The sequence below is a fragment of the Octopus bimaculoides genome, chromosome 9 (genome assembly GCF_001194135.2).
Source record: "Octopus bimaculoides isolate UCB-OBI-ISO-001 chromosome 9, ASM119413v2, whole genome shotgun sequence".
Taxonomy (NCBI): domain Eukaryota; kingdom Metazoa; phylum Mollusca; class Cephalopoda; order Octopoda; family Octopodidae; genus Octopus; species Octopus bimaculoides.
The window spans coordinates 2,716,374-2,722,670 of NC_068989.1; the positions used below are offsets into that span (position 1 = coordinate 2,716,374).

At 36.4% G+C, this 6,297-nt stretch overlaps 1 long non-coding RNA gene across 1 annotated transcript in view; it reads left to right on the plus strand.

Annotated features, from left to right (window-relative positions):
* Positions 1-742: 742 nt before the first annotated feature.
* Positions 743-6,297, plus strand: part of LOC128248685 (uncharacterized) — a 24,225-nt gene continuing 18,670 nt past the window's right edge. The window contains exon 1 of the long non-coding RNA XR_008264842.1: positions 743-1,326. This is a non-coding gene — a long non-coding RNA (uncharacterized LOC128248685). The remainder of the gene's footprint in view (positions 1,327-6,297) is intronic.

Genomic DNA, 6,297 nt, shown 5'->3' on the forward strand with positions numbered 1-6,297 from the left:
AAAGCTCTTAAACAAGACGGTATTCCCATAGAAATGTACAAGCACAGTGGTAAACAGCATGTAAGAAATCTGCGCAAATTATTGTTTGCTTTGGGAAATTGGATCTGCTACCAACAGTCCAAAGATACAAAGGGAAAGAAGAGCGAATGTGATAATCACAGGGGAATAAGTTTGTTGTGCATTCCTGCGAGGGTGATCTTTCACTGCATCATATTAGTAGTAAGCAACGTATATCCTGAATCACAATGTGGATTTTGGATTGGAACAGACATTTGTATACATGTGAGTGTGTGCATGTAATTGTGTCTATATTTATATAGGAAGAGAGAGGGGTAAGGGGTAAAAACACTTTTATAGATGCACAAAGTTTAATCGCTGTAAAGACATTACACAGAAGTGTTCTTACGTTCTGTGTGTGTAATATATATTCGGTCAATGTCCTTAGCATCACAAGATAATGACTGAGCTCAAGTCTTGTGGTTTTCCCTCTCACTATCTTAAATTAATTGATTGTCTGTCAAAGCTTGTGGTCTTTTAAACAATTACATCTCTCCTACGCAGCGAGTAACTGTAAATTAGCTTTGTTATATAGTAAGTACAAGATGCAGAGCTTTAAAATTGAACCAAAATTCCCGTTACTAGTACAACGCTTGGAACAACAAGACGAGGCAACGGGGAAAATTCATGCCTAGGAACCATGGCAACTGTTGTTGTTGTTGTTGAACACCGATTTAGCACCAACTGAGCATACCTGTTGTCAGATGTGTCCAAAACGTGATCGCAGGCGTAAGTGTGACTGTGTGGTAAGAAGCTTGCTTCCCAACCATATGCTTCCGGGTTCAGTCCCACTGCATCACGCCTTTTCCCTCTGATTTCAATATTTACCTGTGATTATTTGCCTCTGATCCCAATGTTACCGGTATTTAGCCAGTGTTTTTACCCAAGAAAATATCTCACCGCTCACTCCACATCATGAAGATGGAACTACATACTCGCTTTCAAAAAATCCCAAAATAATATCCGAAGAGATCAAAGGAAAACGGAGGTCCTCGAAAGGATTAGCTTGAGTAATCAAATTGACATTCAGAATCCTAAAATCACAAAAACAGAACCTGCTTCCAAAAAAAAACCCCGAGCGATGTCCTAGAATATCAAACGACTACAGAGATCCATGAAAGGATTAACTTAAATAATCAAGAAGAATTAATATTCAAAATTCTAAAGCTTTCACTGGATTCTTTTCTGCTTTTCGTTGTTGAATTTCTATGAATCCCAAAATTTATTCTAGAATGGAGAGACACCAAATATCTATAGAATCCCTCGAACGTAAGAAACTGACATTTTAATAATGACTTTTGTGAATTGTTTGTTTCTCTCGTTTCAAGAAATTATTGAATTTTGCTGTAGCAAGATTTGAGGTGGTAAATCATCTTTTATTCGTGCTTTCTTTGTTTTCTATCATTTTCAGTCAATTAATTCAAACGGTTCGTAGGATGCACACATAATTCAATGGAGATAAGAAAATAATATCAATAAAAATTTTCAGTAGTTTTTGTTTTGTTTTCATAGATTGAAACCACTTCAATTTATCAAAGTTCAGCTTAATATTGCTTTCTTGAAATGGCAGAATCCCATCTCGTTCGCAATAAAAATTACAATAGTTATTAGATTTGCACATAAAATATGGAACGCTCTGTATTCGTTCGGCAAAAATTGTTTTTCAACGGCAAATACGAAACCTTAAATTTGGATCCAGAACGGATTGTTTCGGATTTCAAATTTGAACAATTTAACAATAAAATATAGTTTGAGAAAATTATAGTATCTGGTGCCATGTAACATTAAGGAACAACGTTTCGATTCTTGGATTTTCTCTACTGAAAAAAAACATTCATACACACACGCACTCCATTTGGCGCTAACAACTTCGATAAACATATACTCGAATGCAGACGGTAAAGGGTGACTTCAAGTTATGTGCTGATGATGATGAAGAATTAGAAACGTTGCAGCAGACATTAAACGGGTTTATCAAAGGAATTGATATGAAATTGGGATTAACAAAGTGCACTAAGGAAACCTTCAAGAGAGAGAAGATTAATTAAGAACTCAAATATCTTTTGATAAATAGAGAAAGAGAAACAGGAGAATTATACTAGAGACATACTTAAAAATACTTAGGATCCAATAAACTAGACAAAGTAGAACAGTCAGAAGAAAATAAATCTTAAGAAGAAATATAATATTATAAACGCATTAGTTTAATACCTAAAACAGCTAAATGCAAAAAGAGAAAAAAAGAAATAGATCTCAATAGTCTAGTCGTCTTAGTAATAAGTGTTAGCTATCTTAGTTTTAAATGGACGCTGTATGAATTGGCAACGCTAGACAGAAAAGAGAAACAATCGCAATGGCTACATTTATGACGAATATAGGGACATGTGAGTGTTTTGTAACTTGAAAAGTATTCGTAAATAACCACATGGAAAGCTAAAACAAAAATAGCTGCAAAATATAAAACGTGAGGTTTTTTAAGGACAAACAGAATGAAGGTACTGCAAACTGAAGCAATCCTTAAACTATAATAATAGGAGCCTTCGGAATAGTTATAGGGCATACAGATAAATATGTTACCCAGACCTCACGACTTGTGAATATGAATAACATACGGAAAAAAATAATACTGTAAGACACTACACACATATGTGGTCTGATCAATAAGTGTACGGAATGTTGCCATAGTAACGAAGCTAAAGCACAGAGAGTAAAGCCGCTAGGCACAGATTAACCTTCATGTTATGTATGTGCACTAAGTTTTAACGTTCTAGCTTACTTCAGCTGTTTGCAGAAGTGCTTGGAAGGAAGGTGTGTAGCGTGTGATCGTTGCATTGACCATGAAAGAGAAAGTTGAGCAGAGAATCTACATCAAATTTTGCCAAAAGCTTGGTGATGCCTGCTCAGAAGCCTACGCAAAATTTTCAAAAGGCTTTCATCCTTCTCGACGCAATCAATGAGATCTTGTTCAACAGAAACCCGAGCGTCTCCTTGGTCAGCTGAAAGCAGATTTGGCACAAACTTGGCAGACACACGTCTCATACCCAAATCTTCAGAGATAATGGACTGAACTGAACCGTAACTAATCTGCTCATCCTCTGATAAACCACGGATGGTGATTCGACAATTTTCCCTCTAGAGACGGTGTAAACGGAAAGTTGGGCAGTGAAAACAAGAATCAGTACATCGAATCGGATCATAAACCGATATCTAGTCTCTCATACATGGTGGCTACCGTTGGAATCACAACTGGAGATAATCTACAAGTCAGAAGTTTGTAATCGCCGAGAATGTTTTTTTTTTTCTGTTTTTTCTTTTTTGTTATTGCTTTTTTTTCAAGATATGGATTCAATGGGTGGGAGTGGTAAAATGATGAACGGTAAAATATTTATTAATGACTTCCAGTCAATAATCTTGGGTAGCTTCCATCTTTCAATGTGCAGCAACAAACTTGCTTAAAAATTTCATCATTCAAAAGAAATCGCTGAGAGTGCAACGGAAACAACCTTCTCCACGCTGCCATCAAAGTGCTTTGCTTTCAATAGCTGTCTCTGAATAATAATGAAATAAACATTTAAAATATTTCCGGGGCCGTAGTTGCCTTGTATGTGATTTGACCAGAGACAAAGTGATGAAACTGGAACAATTTCAGCATAAAAGACACATATTAGCCATTCAAACAAAGGCTATTAACTTCACCTTAGCATTTATTATTTGGTGTCAAAATGTTCGTCGCATCGACTGCAACCAGTTCACTTACACGGTTCCACGACATACGTTGTAGACTTTCTTCCATTCTCGTTATAAATCCTTTTTCTTTAGCAACCATTGCACCAGTGCTGTCGGAAGAGATTTCAATCAAATTTCATGGTGGGAAGTTTTTATTGTCCACTTCTCATTTTTCGTGATGATCAGTCTGGTAATGCAAACTTTACAGGATTAACATTTCTTGAAGATTGCTCGTGTATACAAATCAAATGTTCTCGTTAACAAAAGTGCCTGGATATAAATTGTAGTTCAATAAATTTACAACGAAAAGTTCTTTATAAAACCTCAATTGGTTGCTCAAATAAGTATTCAGATATTTCGTTTTGTCCTCGTTTAATAGCTTCTTTTCCTGCAGTTTTGCGTAGACAACTAGGCAGTCTTTATGAGGTTTTTGCCAATCTGTTAAACAATAAGTTCGGAAACCATTTAAAAAGACTTTAGTGTTTTAATCTGTGTGGCATTAACGATCATAAAGAAATCAAGTAATCTTATAATCTTTGGATTTGCCAACGTAAGCAGGTTATATAAAATGTGTCAGACTTCATCGAATCGTTTAACTAATCTCGTCCTACATTCAATAAAAACGGTTTCTCCTTCATAGACATGTTCGAAGCCAAGTCTTATCACCGATTTTGATATATCACCACCATTAATTCCTTCTTTCAATATACTCACCATCTTTGCAGAACAGATGTATCAAATAACCAGCGACAGAGTAAAATAGATCGTAATCGATATTTTTTATCTTATTTCTTTATTGCCTACAGGGGGATAAACATAGAGGTGACAAACAAGGGGATTAAGTCGATTACAGCGACCCCAGTGCGTAACTGATACTTAATATATCGACCCCGAAAGGATGAAAAGCAAAGTCGACCTCGGCGGAATTTGAACTCAGAACGTAACGGCAGACGAAATACCGGTAAGCATTTCTTCCGACGTGCTAACGTTTCTGCCAGCTCACCGCCGCCTTATCTTTTACCTTCTATTTGTTTGTCTATCGACCGCAGACCCAGGATTTATTGTATCTGTTGCTTTTGCTGAACTACAAAGTTACGGGGGCGTAAGAAAAAAACAACACCAGTGGTCAAGCGGCGGACTAAGACACACACACACATACATTCGGATGTTGCATATTATCAATGACTTTTCAGTTTACAGAGTCATCGATATCTTGACTACTACAAAATCTTTGTTAGAATCAACAATTGAAGAATTAACAATTGGAGAATTCACGTTTAAATTCAATACCAGGAGTATTGCGATGTTCCAGCATATCCTCTTCTCTATTGACAATCAATACATGCCTGTTGGCGCATTACTCTTACATTATTCTTATTCTAGAAAGTTTTTCGGTTCATTGTGGTGAATAGCTCCAATGTTATCAACCAAGTTCGGTGTGATTGAATACAAAAGTTTAATGGTGTGTTTATTTGAAATCTTGTATTTGCAACAGGGACAGAAATTATTTTCGAAAGCTTTCAAAATTTTTTTTACAATTTGTGTTATCAAATTTATTGTATAAGGAGGATTATACCACAAGATCTCTTCCTTTTACGCTGCCAACCGTTACCATTCCATATGTACAAGCGCGCGCGTGTGGGAGCTCATCTATAAAATTGAAGTAAAGATTGTTTGCCAACATAACATGGCGATCCTTTTTTTAGGACGAATGTTGCTGTAATTTAGCCCCAGCAGACATCGTCTTCAGTTGGCTATACACGATCTGTATCCTTATATTTTTGAACAAGGGAATCTAGCATCCCACTCAGCTCAAAACAATATCTGTGTATCGCGATTTCCGGGTTATTAAGGACACAGATCGTGTCGTATAGACAGATGGAGACGATGTCTCCTGGGGTTAAATTACAGCAACATTCGTCCTAAACCACGACTGCCATGTTATGTTGGCAGTCTTTACTCCATAGCACTTACTGAATATCTCTCATTGTGAGATTTAAAAAAAAAATAGTAATTATAAAACTGAGGTCATTGTAGTCGACTGAATCCCCTCCCCAAAACTTCAAACCTTGTGTCTTTAGTAGAAAGGATTATTGATCATTACTATTATTATTATTTAAGGCGGAGAGCTGGTAGAATCGTTAGTGCGCTGGGCAAGATGTTTAGCGGTATTTCGTTCTGAGTTCAAATTCTGCCGAGGTCGACTTTGCCTTTCAACCTTTCAGAGTCGATGCACTTGACTTACCACCACCCCTGAAACTGCTGGCCCTGTGTCAAAATTTGAAATCATTATTATTCCTTTTATCATTTTCTGTATTCGATTATCGTCACTATTTCTGCTATTTTTACTTTCCTTCAAAATAATCTTTATTATCCTTATCTTTTTCTTGCTTTCATTCTATTCTTATCCACAAATCTAATCTTCGTCATCATCATTCTCATCTTCATTCATTCTCTTCTCACCATTTACATTTATTCATCCATGTCAGTGTTATTTTTAGTAGGGGGGGGGGG